Here is a 21,213-nt window from a genome sequence, read left to right as displayed (position 1 = left end):
GATCCTTGATTCACAGTAGCCAATTCCTTTCAGAAAGAGTTGTACCAATTTAACTGACTGAAGAAGTCATGCATAGTTGTTTCCCCCAAAGCATTCACAACTCAGTAGATGGTTTTCTTTCTTCAGTGTTAATGTTTTCTCAATTATCTCCAACAATAAGGGCAGAGTAACATCTATTTCATTCTCCCATATGGTAGGTGACAATGGAGCTAGATCAGGTATTGAGACGATCATACCTAAGATATGACCTTCAATTACTTAACATCTTTAGGCCCTCCCATTGCATACAAGAAGATTTAGAGCTTGTACAAGATAGTGGGGAAAGACCATATGGGACCAAAATCCACAGGCACAAAATGGCTGCCAGAAGACAGGAGCAGTGACAAAGATAACTTTCTGCCTTGAGCTGCCCCATATAGCTACAGAACTTGGAGAAAATTTCCAAGCCTTGAAAGAGCTTTCCTAAGAGATTCCTGATAGACGTTTTCACTTTTCTTGTCGTATAGTCCGTAACTTGTCTTAATTCTGAATGGTATCCCAAGAGGACACTTTACCAAGCCCCCCAGTTAAGAGTTAACCAAAGAAGGTGTGAAAGAAGGCTTAGGGCTTGAAGTCATCCTGTGAATTTACATTACTTTCCCTTGAAGGCCACGAAGGACTTCTTCTATATTGGTTTGTTTGTCCATGGTGCAATAGTGAGTAGAAAGTCACAATTATCTTTGTTTTTCATGTTTGTTGAAGTGAACTTAGAGAGACAAAAATGCTAGCTAGTATTTCAATATGTCTATCCTTGAGTTCCAGTCCAGGATGTATCTTATTTTGCTGCACTTATTAATTTTATTATAAAATCATTGGTCCTCGAAATTCCCTATTTCTAATCTTCATCACTCTTGTTTAATTGCCTTCTCATGGAGCAAAGCAGTGACTGCCACAGTAATTTGTAATGCGTGGCCTTTTGAACAATGTTGCATATTGAATAAACTACAAGTTTCTTCAATTTCATATAAAATAACTATTTTATTTAACCCACTTGCAGTTCATTTTTCAGCATAACAATTAGATACAGTTTTGTTTGAATTCCATTTCACCCTTGGTGTCTTTTCATTGATTTTCTGTCATCTAACAGTATATGTTTAATTTTCTAATTTAATTTTGATTAAAGGTTAAGCAGTGTAAAAATACATCTTCTCCAATCCGATGGAAGCTAAAGTCTGAATATTTCCTCATTTTTTCCCCTAAGTATGAATCATTTATCAGTCTCTCCTACAGGCCATGTAGTAACTATTTATATGGGATTCAGTACCAGCCATTAGAAATTTAGAAAATCCTATAAGTCTTAGCTTCTGTACTTAGTTGCTTTTAAAATTACAAACTATCAAAGGGAAATATCATCTTTAACTTCTATTCCCCTTTGCTTGCTTCTTTTTCCAATATGTTTCAGACATTTATGTTGATAAAGGATACTAATGCTCTAAAATACTGAGAAAAATATTAAAGCATTAGCTTATTACACCTTAAGCTTCTCCTGCCATTTAAGTTGCATATCGATAATGAGTTCTAATTAAATTTATTTTGGGCATGTCACAGCACAATAAAAAAAATTCATTACTATACAATAATATGATTATTTGGCTAGAGCGTAGTTTGACAGAGCAAAGACAGTGAGTTAAAAAGAAATGCTTTTTCTTATAGTGGTTGTATTGCTTTTCAAAATCTTTACTTCTCTTTCTTTCTGTCTTACTTCCTCTCTTCTCTACCTCCCTTACACCTTTATTGCTTCATACATTTACTGGCTAAAGGATTTTCTAGTCATTCAATGACTTTCTACTCATAAGTTGAGTAGGAAAGAACTCATTGTTTCCACATGAAAAAATACCAATTTGGTTTTGAAAGAGTCTAAATTAACTCTCCACTCTCAGGAAGCAGTTCACTCTTCCTGAATCATACACTTAAATCAAGGACAAATACTATGCAGCCCCCATGAAACCAACAGCTCCATAAGTAGGAACAGATCTGAGAACAATGAATAGAGTCTGGAAGGCTGAGCACAGTTGAACTTTCCATCCTTTTCCTGATTTCTCTTCTGCTGAAGGCGCTCTGACAGATCCCAAGAAAGGCATTGATTGCCTAGAAGACAAAATAGAAGGAGAAAATTTTAAATTACTTCTCCCCTTGGTTTATGTAAACTTGGTAGCAACGTGAAGAGCACTGCTCTTCACTATTTTCACTGTATTATCTTCACTGTAGTCACTGCCCTTTACTATATTTCATTATATATATCTTTCACTATATTCACTAATAAGCAATTTGTAAGACCATTGAGCTAGAATATTCTATTTTTTCAGGCAGCTACAAAATAAGTTCTACAAAATAATGAACCAAAAGCTAAGATCAGTGAAAGGAAATCTTTCTAGCACATTTTGTGACTATTCTTAACTTTAATCCCTGGTTATTGGCATTTTATATTACCTCTGTAAACACATCTGGGAAATAATTTTAGTTTCGGAGTTAGTTAGGCCCAGCTATTTTGTACTTAGAGAATCATTTACTTCTTCGTAGCATGCAACAACATTGCATTCTCGTGATTAATAGCTGACTCATTGTCTTTCTAGACTCTAAGATCTTTGGGCAAAGGAACTATGTTTTGTCATATTCACTGCCATATCTCCGGTTCTGGGCACCAGTAGGCCAGCCATAAGTATTTCTGAATGGATGAATAGAAGATTGAATAAATGAATAAATACATAATTGAAAGGTCAGCCCCAATATCAAAGGTTTCCATGGAACACATGGGATGCACTTCACTTGTTCTGTCACACAAGTAGGGATGAAGATACATACACAAAAAATCTGTCATCCTCAAGCTCATTTGTAATGTGTTTGACAAACATATTAACTTTCATCAAATGTTTTATCCTTAATCAAAACAAATATATTTGTTCTCAAAAGCTTCTTTCCCTGTTGCTGTGTGTGTTTTAACACAGGTGCATCTAGAAGACCTGTTTATACACAATTTTCCAACTCTGTAACAACTTATTCAGATATTTCAACAAGAGAGCACCTACATGAATTTTTGATAAGGGCCTTTGCTTTTTTTCTCTTTTTTTCCAATCATATCATAGAACCCATGCTTTGTTAATTGCAAACAGTCTTCAATTTATATTGATCCCGGATTCATATGTTTACTCAGTCTGAAAAATAAAAAACGTGTTTCTACAGTGCTGATTGCAATACAAATTAAACACCAGCTGGGCCTATGAGTCAGCGGTTGAGATTACTGCAGCCTTATACCGTGGCGTAATTCCAGTTGTAAGATCAATCATGTACAATAAATACTCAGCATAAGCTGAAGGTTTTCTCTGAGGGGGTTGAGAAATGAGGAAGAAAAGTTTTGAACAGAAATAAAATTGAAGGAGGCCATCTTCAGCTGACAACCACTGATGTCCTAACTTTCTTGTTCATAACAGGCTGTTCCTTTTCAAGAGTGGTAAAAATGCACTGGGTGCATAATAATGCCATTTGTCTGACTGACTCACTGCAGTCTGGGAGAAAAGGTGAAGAGACAACATTTGAATGTGTAGGAGCTGATTAGAAGTCCCAACTCTGCTACTTCTTTCCTTGTTTTATGACTCTGAACAGCCACTAATTTAGTCCATTCATCTGTCAGAGCCTGAGCTCTGCCACTAGCTGGGTGACCTTGAGCAAATTAGTTAACCCTCTATAGCTATTTCCTTATCCATAAAATGGGGATACTTAGGCTATCTACTCACAGTGCTGTTGTGAAGACGAAATGAAATAACATTTGTAAACTACTTGGAACACAGACTAGAATGCAATAAACTTTTCACGAATAGCCATTACTATCATCTCTAATACACGTTCTCTATGAAGCGTTGTACGTGCTATTCTCGCATGGATTCAAAGTACACCAAAAACTGATTATTTCATTTACTTATGTAGGCGAAATTTGGGGCCAGAGGTGGTCCAAAAATCCACCCCCTCCCCACCCCGCTTCATCTGCCCTAAAGTTTCATGGAATATCTTCAGAACCTTGGACCACTATATTAGTCTATTAGGGCTGCTATAACAAAGTACCACAGACTGGGTGACTAAAACAACAGAAATTTATGTTTTCATAGTTCTGGAGTCTAGAAGTCCAAGATAAGTTACCAGCCGGGTTGGTTTCTTCTAATATCTCTCTCCTTGACTTGCAGATGTCCATATTCCCCCAGTGTCTTCACATGATCTTCCATCTGAGTATGCCTGTGTCAGAACCTCCTCTTCTTATAAGGACACCAGTCATAGTAGAGTAGGGTCCACCCTAATGACCTCTTTTTAACTTAATTCTCTCCTTAAAGACGTTATCTCCCAAAATGGTTTATTCTGAAGTACTGGGATTAAGACTTCAACATATGTATTTGGGGGACATAATTCAGCCCATAACAACCACTAAACTCAGTTCAGCTATTTGTCCCTGCTCTCTGTTTCCAGCCAGCTTTGGTAAGCATTGAGCTCCTTCCCTGCTATGTGTCTCTTGGAAGGGAACTGGTATGGGAGGCTAAGCTTAATCACTAAGGGAAGCACAGAGGCCCCATCCTGCAAAGGATCAATTATTTCCCATAAGCATATTTCAGTGACCTAGAGCTAAGTGTGAGGAGGGTAAATGGAGAAATTAGGTTCCAACCAATGGAAGCTGGATTTATGTCCCCAACTACCTAACCCATCAAGGTCAGCTTTCTTCAAACAAGTTTCCAGAGCCCAAGAACCAGGCCTTAGCGTACCAGTGTCCAGGCCCTCTAAGGCCAAGCCCACCATTGCCCAGAAAATCTGAGTAGTCACATGGAGATGTCAAGGACTTGTTCCTTAGCTCTGGGCATTTGCCTCTGAGATTCAGACGAGCCCAGCTGAGGTTCCTCTCCCGCAACTGTTCCTTCTCTTTGTCAGATGTGGTCTTCGCCTCAGCCATGTCCTGCTACTGTCACCTCATCCTTGCTGTTGCTTTGGGGAGTCCCGACCACTGGCCCCAGGGTTTCTGTTCCTCACTTCCATCAGAAAGGTGCTGAAACCCTTAGCAGAGTTTCTTGTTGTGTTTTGCTGTGGGAAAGAGTAAAACTGATCCTTAAGGTTTACATCCAAGAAACTCACTGCAGTGGAGCTTTATTCCACCTTTCCGAGCACCTCTTTTCCTCATGATGTAGGAGGTCTGAGCACCCCTCCTGCAGCAGCTCAGCCATCTCTGCAGAAAACTGTTTAGCAGTAGTTAGGTCAGCATTATATGGGCATGTGTATTCCACAGATGTAATTTATCTAAATTTCCTTTCTGGGAAGGAGTGGGTTATAGTGGATGCAAAGTACATAGGCCTTAGGATTGAAAGAACTGATTAAATTCTGCTTCTTCCATTTTGTTCCTTTTTTGAATAACTCATTGGAAAGAGCCTACTATGTGCTCTGCAGCTGTGGTCTTGAATAAATAAATACTCTGCAGTTCAGTTTTTCATCCACAAAATGAGAACATGATTTCTGCTGTGCATAGTTCTTATAATAATTGAATGGCATAAGGGATGGAAAGGCCTTGGCTTATATAGTAGATTCTCAGTAAAGGTAACTACTATTATTGTTGTTGTTGTTACTATTGTTATTATTACTTCTAAGTTCAGATTAACGGAGAGTATCAACAAATAGACCCATAGTACATTGTACTGCACATACCATCTTATCAGCGCTGGTCCTTATCCCATTTCAGTGAGGTCTTCTTTTTCCCAGATTTCCTCAAATACTTCTCATTCATTCATTCAACATACATATTTTGAGTGCTAATTCTGTCCCAGGCACAGAACCCAAGGGATACAACACTGAACCAAAAAGGCATAGTCCCTGAAAGTAGGAGTCTTATAGTGACATGGGAAAGACAGACACTGAACAAGTGATTTCAGATGTGGTATATGCTATGCAGAAGTATGGAGTGCTTTGGGAGTCTAGACCAATGAGACCTTTAGCTGTCTAATAGAATGAGTTAAGAAAACACCTACAGTCTCCAAACTACACACTAATGCTGTTCATGAGTTGAAGTCTTGCTAAGCTATCAGCATCCCTGCAGTCGATTCAGCTTTCTGGATATTCCCACGACTTGTGTACATTCTGTCCAAAGTGACATTGATAGGAAAGGCATGTCCTGTCACTCCTGGGGATATATGTGTTTTTGGTTCATGAGATTTGGCTTCCACGAAAGAAATGAGAGAGATCTGACATGGCCTTTTATTATGAGAACATTCTTTCTGGGCCCTTTCCTGGCATCATAAATTTAATTTCTGCAAAAGTTTCCTAACGCATACCAGTTTCACCCGGTCAGGGTAGAGGTAGTAAGTTGGAAAACTGGCTGTGGTTTTCAATAGGAGCAATCAAAAGAAAGGAGGATGAAACCAGACTTCTGCTTCCACTTCTTTCCATGACCCTTTCCTTTATAGTACAGGTTGGATTTCTTTTCTTTTCTTGTATTTCTTTCCTTCTCTCTCTTCTTTTTTTTGGGGGAGGGGGAGGTGCTTTTCTTTTGTCTCTCCTTGTCTTCCTTTTTGCTGTTGCTTTAGTACTGTTGGAAAGAATTGAGAAGCCAAATTTTTTGTCTTCAGAAATGGAGTTGCAGAGACACTGGCAATGGGTCTATAACGCCCTGACTTCATACTCTCTGGAAAATCCATTGCAAATTTTCATTAACCAGAATGGAGTAATGTACATACACTCTGAGGACAGTTTCCACCAGTCATCCAGTTAGGGACCTAGAGCTCTCCAAAGAGAACAGGAAACAATGAGCAATCAAGTGTAAGATAGTAGCTGCGCAATAGCTCTCTGCTTATTAAAGGTAATGAGTGGGCAGGAATGTAAATCATAAGCCAAATGAAAACCATACGTGGATAAAGCAGCTTACACACCACCTATAGTTTTTAGTGACTGCTTACATGGTTTAAAGTCCTCCCAGATCTGCAGGCAGCAGAGCTTTCTCGAGACGCAAAGAGGGTTATTTTTTGCACACTATAATCTCCACCTGTTTACAGATGCAGTGGATCTCCTTGACAACCGAGATAGGAAGGAGTTCATAGAATAGCTGAAAACCTAGATGGCAAAATAAAAACATCATGAACATTTTCAAAAAAACAACTTTTCTTCTTCTTATAAAATTAATACATTTGAAAATATTTTGTAAATAAATTTAAGAAAAATCAAAAATGTATTGAGGAATATTTTAAAACTACAGATATACAAGAAGAAAAACAATATGTTTGGATGTATAATTCTCATGCTTTTATAGGTATCTACCAACATGGTTTTTTTTAAATGATTGCATAATGTTTCTTTGTATGGAAGTAACAATTTAATTAACCAACTGTCTAGTGATAGATATTCAATTATAATTTTTCTCTGTTATAATTAATGCTGCAATAACTACTACTTCAGTGAACTGCCTTTAGCTGTATCATTGCTCAGTTATGATTATTTCTTACGATACGTTTCTAGAAATGGAATAACTGGGTCAAAAATGTACACATTTGAATGGTCCTCGGATAATTACTGCCAAATTTTCCTGCAGAAGGGGTACTTATTTTCCCTATCACCAGCACAGTCTTTGACAATCCACATTTCCTGGGGATATGTTCTAAATAAAAACACAATAATTTCCAATTTATTTCTTATTTTTCATGCACGAAGGCAAGCTAACTCTTGCTCATTTTTCCCTTACTTGTTCTCCTGTCCTATCCCCTCTCAGATTGCTGTTTGAAATTCTTGCCACCTGATTCTCTGTGTGTGGTCTAATGGAGCTTGCCCTTTTCTCTACAGACACTTTATTTTTTATCAGAGAGGAATGCAATGCTTCGTCTGACCCTGACTTGACAGCTCTGAGATTTGGCAATAAACTCCTCTTATCTTGCTTATCAGATCTGAAGGTCAGAGGTAAGGCTGCAAATCTAAGCGCTATTTTTGACACTGGAAGCCAAACATTCCCTGTTCTTCTGAAACATACAAACCCTCATTGTTTTCTCTTACTAAAGGCATTTCTGGGAACACTTGATTTATTACGTCCTTCTTTAAGTTCGGTATAATGACCTGCTACTATGTGATAAGGAAAAGATTGATTTTGCTTTGCTCTTGTAAAGGAAGATACAAATTCCCTATTTGAAAACACATCATTCCCAGAGCTGGGAACTGTGGTGCCTCCCAGTAGCAGCTCTCTTTGACCCTGGCACCAATTAGCAGAAAGTACTTCTGATGTCACGGCCTCCTGTCCTCCACCCCAGCAATAAACATGCAACTGTAGGTAGCATAGATCTGGACCCACACTGTGCAATACAGTAGCCACTAGTCATGTGGCTATTTGAGCTCAAATTAGGTAATACTAAATAAAATTAAAAATTCGCTTCCTCAGTTGCATTAGCTACATTTCAAGTGATCTTTAAGTGAATATGGCTAGTGGCTACTGTACGGAACAGTACAGATTAAGAACATTTTCATCATCAAAGAAAATTCTAAAAATCTCCTATCTAGGCATTCGGTTTTGGTAATCTTCATAAAAGGGTTGAGGGTAAATTTAGAAACAGAATTTTCAATTTACTTCTTAACTCAGATTCAGGGTTTTTTTTTTACTTGTATTCTGATCCTTCTTCCCCCAAGTTCAAGTGTTTTTTCTTTCAAAGTACCCTATCCTTTTAATTGCAACATTAAATCTCTGGTTCATGCACTGGCAGGGAATGAATATTTACAAACCACTTGCAGTGAAGAAATTTAATTGTAACAACATACAGGAATAAACTTCCGGAGGCTAATTCCCCTCATCGATGGCACATCCATCCTAGACCACTGTTGCCAACTCCGGATCCTATCTCTCTGATTTTCTGCATCCTTACATTGAGCCACCATTCCTAGAGGAAGCCTCTGGGCAAGACTACCACCTGGCCTCAGTTAAGTCACTTATTCAACACATATTTATTGAGCACTTAACGTGTGTCTAGCACCGCCCTCAGCACTGAGGACACAGTAGTGCTTCCAACAAATACAAGTATCTGTCTTCATAGAGCCATATATTTTAGTAAAGTTGTGAGCATCCTGATTTATGATTTTATGGTTTTCTTAAATACAGAAAGCCTCTTTTAAGCTTCTAACGTATAATTTGTTTTCACGTTAGATTCCCAACTATTCTCCATTTCACACTCACTCAGCTTGGATCTTCCATTCATAAAAATCCCTTTGTTCTCATATAAGACTTGCCTCAACATGCTTCTTTCAACAAAGAATTATCCTTAACTAGGTTAAGAGAATTAGAATTATTACTCCCATACAACAAGGAAGAAATTGTCCTTTCCATAAGATCTACATTAAATGAACTATGAATTTATTTCAAGCTAAATTCATAACAACTAGAATATCTTTGTACAGTCCATCTTGCTAGAGACGTGATGGACATGTACCAAATGCTTCAAAGACAAGCTTCTGAAAAAATCTTCATTAGTTTATATGCTCTGTCCAAGTGTATAAAACATTGCTTACTCAATAGACATCAATTAACCAGAGTAGATGGAAATGTGATGTCAAGGGAAAGTGTATTTTCTATGGTATTTTTAGCATTTACTCAAAGAAAATCCTTATGGCCGCAACTTTTTTTTCTGTGAATGGATGTAAGTGGACTTATTTCAGATGCTACTGTGATTCTGGGTCTGGCTGGTTCGCAGATCCAAAAGGGAGTTATTTGTGCTAGTTCTTTTCCCTACTAAGGGACATTCAGTTTGAAGGGATAATACATGTGGGAATCTGTTCAAAAATAATAATGCTAAATCATTCTGAGGACGTTAATGGAAAAGTCCCAAGTGCTGCTGAAATAGTTAATAATGCAAAAACATTCCAGATTACCTGAAGCATCCTAATTAATTGAAATTGATGACTCACTGCCTGTTCCCTGACAAGAAATAATATGGTTCTCGGATAGCAGAAGAGAAATATGTTAAAACAAATACAGCCTCTGCTGTTAAGATGTTGAAAGGCAATGTTTACATTTGTACACACATATATTTATACTTTCTAATATTTTATTATTCAATCCTACATCACAATATTAATATCCAAAACATTGTAGGCAGGTTTCAGGTGAGATGTCTTTCCTAGATCTACATATATTGGGAAAATCGTCTTTGTGAGAGTCATTGTTTTTTTAGGGATTTGAGATGAGCTTTTGTTGCTGATGCCTGTAGGCAATTGCAAATCACTTGAAGAAGATATCTGTATTACTGTTTTTTCATGCAGTGATTCATTATTTTTATTCAGCTGATGCTTTTTAACTTGTGCATTTCCTTTTTCTTCACCAAACATTTATTGAGTGCCTACTTTTAACCTAGGCACTGAAAACTCTTTGTCATTTTAAGAAATAAAGGTAGTGCTGACGTTATTCATAATAAAAAATCATTGAATGCTTGTTCATCTGTACTCGATGGTCTACTAGACACCAAGTTGGGTGGATTTTCAATGGTCTCTACTGTCTCAGTCTGTGAATGGATACAGCAAGTGTTTATCTTATCTATAGAAAAAGCGTAATTCACTCCCTACAGAGTGATGATTTCAAGGGGGGTCATATACAATAAGTCTAATTATTTTTATAGATTTTTTCAATTGTGATTTTTTAAATTTTATAAATGTTGTTTTCCAAAGTCTTTTAAAAAAAATATTAGTTTAAGATCAGAAATGCACTGAGACTTTGCCTGAAAATGATATGTCCATAATTTTCAAGGATGTAGTGAAAACTTCTGGTTCAAATTCACTCTGTTGTTTCTTTCCCAGTATACTTTGTCTTATAATTGACTCATTTTGACTCTAAATAAGGTTATTTCTGACCTACTCTTTGTAGGCTGAAATGGTTTGGAAGGTGAAAAGGAGAAAGCTGGAGTTACTCTTTGCTTCATGAAAGTCTTTATTCATTTTTATTTCAATCATAATGTATAATTCTTAGGGTAAACACAGCCGTGTGTATGTTTGTCAAATATAATTCACAAAATATGGCTTATCTCTAATCTGACTGAATGAAATATTAATGTATGTCATAATGATGGGACTTTAAACACATACAAACCTTCTTAAAAATAAATGACAAATAAATCTGCCATAAATGCTTATATTCATGGCTACAAACTTTCATTGAAAATGAGGGACTACTCCTCAGGCACAGTGAAGACAAGAAGAATATACTGTGTTCATTATTGTGATATTCACTGGTGAGTCCTGCTGAGCCTGGCTCTGCAAGATGCAATGACTGAGTTTAGAGGACCCACATCCATGCTTGAATAATCATTAATCAAGGAGCTACTTTATGCTCCTTATAAATATGATCCCTGACTTCAAGCAGCTCAATATCCCTTCTCCTTTGTCACTGACTACTTTCTTTACATGGGGATAAAGTAATATCAAAATTGAAGCCTGGGATTAAAACAATGGAAAATTAGCATTTGAATAACTTTATGAACTGATTTCGTGTGTGCTCTTTTTCTCTCCAGTGTGACTCAATGAGGTTATTGATATTAATAATTCCATTTCCCTCAGAAGGGAAAACTCTGGCTTAGAAAGAGTAGTTTAAGACTGCATACTCAGTTAATGGCAAAATCGGGGTTTTAATACATGTCCTCAGCCTCCGAGGAGCCCTCTAGCAGCTATTTGGCTAGGTATACTATTTTGTCAATAGAACTTTGTATAAAAGAAAACATCTAAAGTGAATCCATTGTCTGAGTATAATCTTATATCATAAAGAATCCTGACCGTGACCAACTCAAGGACAGTTTTCCTTATGTTCTCCCAAGATAGTAAGACCCATGTGGGCATATGGAGTTTCCCTGGGTGCCAGCTGCTGCTCTCTTAGCCACAGAACATGGGGAATCATGGCACTGTTGCCTTGGCAACAGGATGTGAGGAAGCCTGCCTAGGGGCACTTCCACACCTCCCCCTTGTTCTATTGGCAAGACAACAGGATGTGGGTGAGTGTGGGCAACTCAAAGCCAGTCTCCTCTGATAGCTTATTGTTAAAGCAAGAAAAAGTATGGAAGAATACTGCCACTAATTCTCACAGTGTGAGCACCCTACAGCTCACAAACCCAGTCATGCTGGGTTCAATGTCATTGTATTGGGAAAAAAGGGCAAGTAACCCAGTATCATTGCTGATTGCTCCATTAATGGGGTTCTAAAAGCTCAGTCAAATGTGTAATAATGTCCAAAAGCTATTGCCAAAATTATAGAACAAATAAAATGTAATGTCCTGGAAGCTGACAAGATCTAAGGTGGTCATAATTTAGAAAAATAAAAATAGCAAAGTCCTTCCTCTTGATTTATAAACTATACCTAAGATTGGCTGGGAGTTGGAGAAACATGGATGTAAATTCAACCTTTTCTACTTAACTAGCTTTGTGACATGTAAAGTATATATGTAGCAGTCTAGACCACTGTAGAATGGAGATAATAATACTTACCCAGCAGAATTGTGATAAAGATTAAATGAAATAATGTATATTGGTGCTTCTCATTCTGGCAATATACAGTATACTCATATTCAATTATTTGTTGAATATCTACTGTAGACACTACAATATAAGGAAGATACAAAGATTATGAGTCCTTAATATGATAAGTATATTGGAAAATACTAGATAAATGAAAGAAGAATTTAGCAGTAATGCATGGGAAAAATATATCAATAAATGAGAAGCAGCAATCAACTTCCAGAATGTCAGTGACCTCAGTAGACTCTCCCTCTAAAACAATGAAAATATAGACAAAGCAACGTCAACAAACCATTTCAGAATGTGGGCAATCAACCAAAACCACAAAACAAACAATCATCTACCTAAGAGATCTACTGAACCTCAATAAATCAGCACAGTCTGTAACATTTTACCTTGGGCTGTCTCCATCTCCTTGTCCTCCCCAGCTCAGGAACTCAGTAGCCAAAATCCAGCAGAATTGCAGACAACAGAAAGATTTGATCGCTTTTGAGCTCTATGAAAAGCACCCTAGAACAAAGTTACAATTTTTTCCAGATTTGTGGATTCCTGGAAATGGGTATGCTCAGCATGTGATGGTTATTTGATTTGACTCAGAGCTTAGCTTAGCGGGGACCAAGGGAGAAGTGGTGAACTTTGAAAAGCTCTTACATCTTTCTGGGAATCTAAAAGGCTGAGCGTGTGTAAAGCTATGTGTGCAACCAGGAAAGACCCAAGAAAGAAAAAGTCATTAGTCATTCATCTCTCCCTGACCTTGAGGCCATGATCAAGCAGGAATTGAAAGGTAAATGTGTTGTGTAAACTGATACTGTTGGTGAAAAGTAGAAGACATACTGTAAAGGCGTTTAAGGAAATATTCTGACCAACTATTGACTGACTGCTAAATTATACTGATCAAGGGGTCACCCTAGGAAGCTAAGCTCAAAAATAAAGATGAAAGCAATTATTAAAAATCTAAGTAGTCACATACAGCAGGAAAGATAGAATCTATGGAATTTGTCCAGAAACTAACTAAATAAATGTACTGCAAGAGGAAAAAGTGTAACAACACATAAACAGCAACAACCATAAATCTTGTTGGAGGAGGAATATTATTGTTACAATATATTAATGTCCAGCTTTCAACCAAAAAAATATGAAACATGAAAACAAATAGTCAAGTATGCCACATACACAGGGAAAAAAACCAGCCAACAGAAAATATTTCTGAGAAGTCCTGAGTATGGATTTAGTAGACAAAGACTTAAAATCAGATATTATAATATGTTCAAAGAGTAAAGGAAACCATGTCTAAAAAATTAAAGGAAAGTATGGTAATGATGTCTCATAGGTAGAGAATATGAATAAAGACAGGAATTTATTAAAAAGAACCAAGAAGAAATTATGAAGTTGTAAATTACAACTAAAATAAAACTTCAATAGAAAGGCTCTACAAAGGATTTGAATTGGCAGAACAAAGAATCAGCAAATTTGAAGATAAAGCAATAGAAATTATCTAGTCTGAGAAGCAGAAAGAAAAATAAAATAAAGAAAAATAAACAGAGCCTCAGAGGCCTGTGCAACACCATTAAGTGTATAAACATAAGCATAATAAAAGTTCCAGAAAGGGAAGAGAAACAGAAAGGGGGGGAAAAATGGGGGGAATAATGGCCCCAAAATTTCCAAATTTGGTGAAAAATATTAATCCACACATTGAAAAAGCTCAACGAATTCTAAGGAATTCAAAGAGATACAAAATTATGACATATATCAAATTGACAAATTCAAAGACAAAGGGAAAATCTTGAAAATAGCAATAGAAAAACACATGAAATACAGGGGGTTCTCAATAAAATTAATAGCTCACTTCTCATCAGAAACCATGGAAACTAGAGAATAGTGCAATGACATTTTCAAAGTGTTGAAAGAAAGACTGTCAGCCAATAATTCTAAATACAGATAGACTCTCCTTCAAAAGTGAAGGAAAACTAAGAAGCTATCAACTAAACAAAAACTGAGAGAATTCATTGCTAGAAGACCTGCCCTACAAGATATACTAAAAGGAGACCTTCAGGATTAAATAAGAGAACGCTAGATGGTAACTTGAATCCACATGAAGACATAAGAACACTAACAAAGTTAACTATATAGGTATTGTGGAAGATAATATAAATGTAACTTTATTTTTTTTTGAAGAAGATTAGCCCTGAGCTAACATCTGCCACCAATCTTCCTCTTTTTGCTGAGGAAGACTGGTCATGAACTAAAATCCGTGCCCATCTTCCTCTACTTTATACGTGGGACACCTACCACAGCGTGGCTTGCCAAGCGGTGTCATGCCCACACCCGGGATCCGAACCGGCGAACCCCAGGGTGCTAAAGTAGAACATGCGAACTTAATTGCTGCACCACCGGGCCAGCCTCTAACTGTAACTTTTGTTTGTAACTTTTTTCTTCTCCTATTTTAAAAGACAACTACATAAAGCAAAAATTATAAATTTGTTGTGATGGATTTGTAACATATAAAGATATTGTTTGCAGAATAATATTAGTACAACGAGGAGGTGAGGAAATGGAGTTAAATTAGAGCAAAGTTTTTTGTATACTATTGAAATTAAGTTAGTAATGTAAATTAGATTGTTTTAATTAGCATCCTAATTGTAATTCCCAGGGCAACCACTAAGAAAATAACTCAAAAAATATATTAAAAGAAGCAAAAAGAGAATCAAAAAGATACAACTAGATTTTATCTATTTAACATTTGAAACACACCAATTGAGGAATAGAGGAGCAAAAACGACATAGACCTACAGAAAACAGATAGCAAAATGGCAGATGTAAATCCTACCTTGGTATTAAATGCAAATGGATTAAACTCCCCAATCGAAAATCAGAAATTGGAAGAATATGTTCCAACTCTATCTTGTCTACAAGAGACACACTTTAGATTCAAAGACAGAAATCAGTTAAAAGTAAAAGAATGGAAAAAGATAAACCATGCAAACTACAAGCAAAAGATAGCTGAGGTAAAAATGCTAACATCAGACAAAACCATGTTAAGATAAAAATTGTTGCTAGAGACAACAGACATTTTATAATAATAAAAGGTCCAATTCATTAGGAAGATAAAATGATTATAGACATATATGTACCTAACAACAGTGCACCAAAGTACATGAAGCAAAAACTGACAAAACTGAAGAGAAAAACAAACAATTTAACAATAATAATCAGAGGCCTCAATATCCCAATTTCAGTAATAAATTGAAAACAAAGCTGATGATGAAAAAAACCGGAATATTTAAAGTACACTACAAACCAACCATATCTAACAGACATATTTAGAATATGCCACTCAACAGCAGGAAGAATACACAGTCTTCTCAATTGCACACGGGACTTTCTCCAGCGACCTTCTCCAGGATAGACCATATACTGGAAAAAAAAAAAAAAAAAGCTATAATAAAGTTAAAGAATTGGAATCATACAAAGTATGTTCTCTGACCACAATGAAATTAAATTAGAAGTCAACAACAGAAGAAAATTTGAAAAATTCACAAATATGTGGAAAATAAACAATATATTCCTAAATAATCAAAGGGTCAAAGAAGAAATCACAAGGGAAATTAGAAAATATTTTGAGACAAATTGAAACAAAACAAAACATACCAAAATTTATGGGATGCAGCTAAGCAGTTTTTGGAGAGAAATTTATAAGCGTAAATGCCTATATTATAAAAAAAAAAAAATCAAATCAATAACCTAACCTTTCACCCTAGGAAACTAGAAAAATAAAGAGGAAATTAAATCCAAAACAACTAGAAAGAAGGAAATGGTAATTATTAGAGTGGAAATAAATGAAGTAGAGAATAATAAACCCAAGAGAGTAAATAAAAAGAATAAACCATTCAACAGAATGGACACACTTTTAACTAGATTAGTCAAGAAAAAAAGAGACTCAAGAGAAGATTTAAATGATTAAGATCAGGGAAAAAAGAAGGGACACTGATATTGACTTTACAGGAATGAAAAGAATTATAAGGGAATAGCATGAATAATTGCATGACTGGGCCAGCCCGCTGGCTTAGTGGTTCAGTTTGTGCACTCCACTTCAGCAGCCTGAGGTTTGTGGGTTTGGATGGCAGATGTGGACCTGCACACTACTCATCAGTCATGCTATGGCAGTGTCCCACATGCAAAATAGGGGAAGACTGGCACAGATGTTAGCTCAGCAACAATCTTTCCTCAAGCAAAAAGAGGAGGATTGGCATCAGATGTTAGCTCAGGGCCAATCTTCCTCATCAAAATAAGTACATAAATAAATAAATAACAATAATAATTGCATGACAAGAAATGAAGTAAGTTGGATGAAGTAGGTAAATTTCTACAAAGTCACAAGCTATTTAAAGTGACTCAGAAAGAGAAGATTTGAATAGATGTATAATAAACAAAGAGAATGAATTAGTAATTTAAAAACTTCCAACAAAGGAAGGCATAGGTCAAATGGCCTCACTAGTGAATTCTACCAAACATTTAATAAAAAATTAATACTAATTCTTCACAAACTCTTCTAAGAATAGAAGAGAGACTTCCCAGCTCATTCTGAAAACAGTATTACATTATGCTGCTGGTATTAGAATCAGAGAAAGATATCACGAGAAAAGAAAATGACAGATCAATATCCCTATAAATATATAAGCAAAAGCCCACAACAAAATACTAGTACATCAAATCCCACAACATAGAAAAGGATTATACACTGGGAGTATATAATCACCAGTGAGATTTGTAGAGGAATGCAATGTTGATTTAGAATATGAATATCAATCAATAGATGCAGGAAAAGCATGTGATAAAAATCCAATACACCTTCATGATAAAAACACTCAACAAACTAGGAATAGAAGGAAACTTCCTCAACCTGATAAGGGACATCTATGAAAAACCCATAGCTAACATCATGCATAATAGAGGAAAGACGGAGTGTGTTTCAGTATCATCAGTAAAAAGACAACAATGTCCACTCTCAACAGTTCTATTCAACATTGTACTGCATGTTCTAGCCAGGATGATTAGGCAAGAAAAAGTTAAAAAGGCATCCATATTAGAAGTAAAACTCTATTTGCATGTGACATAACCAAAATTCTAAGGAATTCACTAAGAAACTATTAGAACTAATAAACGAGTTCAGCACTATGGTAGGATACAAGATCAAGAGACAAAAATCAATGGTATTTCTATACACTAGCAATGAACAATCTGAAAATGAAATTAAGAAAATGACACCATTTATAAAAGCAGCAAAAAGAATAAAGTAAATAAAATTAAATTTAACAAAAGAAGTGCAAGACTTCTACACCAAAACCTATAAATATTATTGAAAGAAATTAAAGAAGATCTAAATAAGTGGAAAAACATCCCATGGTCATGGATCAGAAGACTCATTGTTAAGGTTACAACACTCCCCAAATTGATTTACAGATTCAATGCACTCTTTATCAAAATTCCAGCTGGTTTTAGTGGGGTTTTTTGCAAGAAATTAACAAGCTGACCCTAAAGTTCATATGGAAATACAAGTGACCCAGAATTGTCAAAACAATGTCAAGAGCGAAGAACAAAGTTGGAAGACTCTCATGTCCCAATTTCAAAACTTACTATAAATCGGTAGTAATTATGCGAGTGTGGTGCTGGCATAAGGAGAGACACATAGATCAGTGGAACATATTGAGAGTCCAGAAATAAACACTCATATTTATGGGCAATGGATTTTTGACAATGAGTTCAACAAAGTCAAATGGGAAAGAATAATCTTCTCAACAAATGGTTCTGGGAGAAGTGGATATCTGCATGGAAATAATGAATTTGAGCCCCTAAGTCACACGACATGAAAAATTTAACTCAAATAGAACATAGACCTAAAAGAAATATCTAAAACTATAAAACTCTTAGAATTAAATAAAGGAGTAAATCCTCATGACCTTCGTAACTTGTTAGTCAATAGCTTTTTGGAAAGGACACCAAAACTACAAGCAACAAAAGAAAAAATACATACATTTAACTTCATTAAATTAAAAACTTGTGCATCAAAAGACATCATCAAGAAAGTGAAAGACAACCTACAGAAAGAGAGAGAATTTTTGAAAATCTTATATCTGACAAGGGACCTGTATCCAGCATGTGTAGGCATACCTTGTTTTATTGTGCTTTGCTTTAATGTGCTTTCCTGATATTGAGTTTTTTACAGATTGAAGGTTTGTGGAAACTCTCTGTTGAGTAAGTCTATCAGTGCCATTTTTTTCTAACAGCATTTGCTCACTTTCTTTCTCTGTGTCACATTTTGGTAATTCTCTCAATATTTCAAACTTTCATTATTATTATATTTGTTATGGTGATCTGTGATCAACGTTCTTTCATGTTACTATTTGTAATTGTTTTGGGGTGCCACAAACTGTACCTATATAATATGGAGAACTTAACAAATAAACGTTGTGTGTGTTCTGGCTGCTCCACCAACTGGTCTTTCTTCTGTCTCTCTCCCTTTCCTCAGGCCTCCTACTACCTAAGACAGAACATTATTGAAATTAGGCAGATTAAAAACCCTACAGTGGCCTCCAAGTGTTCAAATGAAAGTAAAGGTTGTACATCTCTCTCTTTAAATCAAAAGCTAGAAATAATTAAGCTTAGTGAAGAAGGTATGTTGATAGTTGTGATAGGCTGAAAGGTAGGCCTCTTGCACCAAACTGTTAGTCAAGTTGTGAATGCAAAGGAAAAGTTCTTGAAGGAAATTAAAAGTGCTACTCCAATGAAAGAACGATAAGAAAGTGAAATAGCCTTATCGCTAATATGGAGAAACATTTAGTGGTCTGGATAGAAGATGATAACAGTCACAACATTCCTTTAAGCCAAAGCCTAATCCAGAATAAAGTTCTAACTCTCTTCAATTCTATGAAGGCTGAAAAGCTGCAGAAGAAATGTTTGAAACTAGCAGAGGCTGGTTGTTGAGGTTTAAGGAAAGAAGCCATCTCCATAACATAAAAGTGCAAGGTGAAGCAGCAAATGGTGGTGCAGAAGCTGCCCCAAGTTATCCAGAAGATCTAGCTAAGATAATTAACAAAGGATGCTACACTAAACAACAAACTTTCAATGTGAATGAGACAATCTTCTATTGGAAGAAGATGACATCTAGGACTTTCATAGCTAGAGAGGAGAAGTCACCACCTGGTTTCAGAGCTTCAAGGGACAGGTTGACTCTCTTGTTAGGGGCTAATGCAGCTGGTGACTTTTAGTTGAAGTGAATAGTCATTTACCATTCCAAAAATCCTAGATCCCTTAAGAATTATGTTAAGTCTACTCTGCCTGTGCTCTATAAATAGAACAACAAAGCCTGGATGACAGCACATCTGTTTACAAGATAGTTTACTGAATATTTTAAGCCCACTGTTGAGACCTACTGCTCAGAGAAAAAAGATTCCTTTCAAAATATTACTGCTCATTGACAATGTACCTGCTCACCCGAGAGCCCTGATGGAGATGTACCATGAGATTAACATTGTTTTCATACCTGCTAACACAGCATCCATTCTGCAGAATCAAGAAGTAATGTCGGCTTTCAATCCTTCTTATTTAAGAAATACATTTCTTAAATCTATCCCTAGTGATTCCTCTGGTGGATCTTGGCAAAGTAAATTGAAAAGCTTCTGGAAAGGATTCACCATTCTGGATGCCATTAAGAACATTTGTGATTCATGGGAAGAGGTCAAATTATCAACATTTAACAGGATTTTGGAAGAAGCTGATTCCAACTCTGACAGATGACTTTGAGGGGCTCAAAACCTCAGTGGAGCAAGTAATTGCAGACGTGGTGGAAATAGCAAGAGAACTAGAATTAGAAGTGGAGCTTGAAGATGTGACTGAATTGTTGCAATTTCATGATGAAACTTTAATGGATGAAGAGTTGCTTCTTATGGATGAGCAAAGAAAGCAGTTTCTTGAGATGGAATCTACTTCTGGTGAAGGTGCTATGAAAATTGTTGAAATGACAACAAAGGATTTAGACTATTACATAAATTTATTTGATAAAGCAGCAGCAGGGTTTGAGAGGACTGACTCCAATTTTGCAAGAAGTTCTACTGTGTTTTGTACAACACTGTCAAACAACATCACATGCTACAGAGAAATAATTTGTGAAAGGAAGAGACAAGTGATGTGGCAAGCTTCATTGTTGTCTTATTTTAAGAAATTGCCACAGCCACCCCAACCTTCAGCAACCACCACCCTGATCAGTCAGCAGCCATCAACATCGAGGTAAGACCCTCTACTGGCAAAAATATTCACTGAAGGCTCAGATGATGGTTAGCATTTTTTAGCAACAAAGTATTTTTAGTTAAGGTGTGTACATTGTTTTTTTAGACATAATGCTATTGCACACTTATTAGACTATAGTGTAAACACAACTTTTATATGCATTGGAAAAACAAAAAATTTATGTGACTTGATTTATTGTGATATTCACTTTATTTCCGTGGTCTGGAACCAAGCCTGCAATATCTCCAAGATATGCCTGTAGAAAGATTGTTTAAACTCAACAATAAAAGGACAAATAGCCCAAAGGATAAATGGGCAAAGGGTTTGAATAGGCACATCTCCAAAGATGACATACACATGGCCAATAAGCAAATGAAAAGATACTCAGCATCATTAGTCATTAGGGAAATGT

At 36.2% G+C, this 21,213-nt stretch overlaps 1 long non-coding RNA gene and 1 pseudogene across 2 annotated transcripts; one reads left to right on the top strand and one right to left on the bottom strand.

The window, feature by feature from the left end:
- Positions 1–984: 984 nt before the first annotated feature.
- LOC139083842 (uncharacterized) lies at positions 985–15,069 on the bottom strand. Of its 2 annotated transcripts, none has more exons than XR_011540834.1 (3): positions 12,914–15,069; positions 6,954–7,107; positions 985–2,127 (listed from the first exon to the last, which is right to left on the bottom strand). It is a non-coding gene; the product is annotated as an uncharacterized lncRNA (long non-coding RNA). The 2 variants fall into 2 exon arrangements; XR_011540833.1 differs by lacking the exon at positions 12,914–15,069 and adding an exon at positions 12,489–12,860.
- Positions 15,070–18,960: 3,891 nt separating this feature from the next.
- LOC139084045 (tigger transposable element-derived protein 1-like) lies at positions 18,961–20,853 on the top strand (annotated as a pseudogene).
- The last annotated feature ends 360 nt before the right edge of the window (positions 20,854–21,213 follow it).

Source organism: Equus przewalskii, chromosome 6 (genome assembly GCF_037783145.1).
Source record: "Equus przewalskii isolate Varuska chromosome 6, EquPr2, whole genome shotgun sequence".
NCBI lineage: Eukaryota > Metazoa > Chordata > Mammalia > Perissodactyla > Equidae > Equus > Equus przewalskii.
Note: the sequence above shows the minus strand (reverse complement) of the source record. Positions and strands in the feature narration are given on the sequence as shown.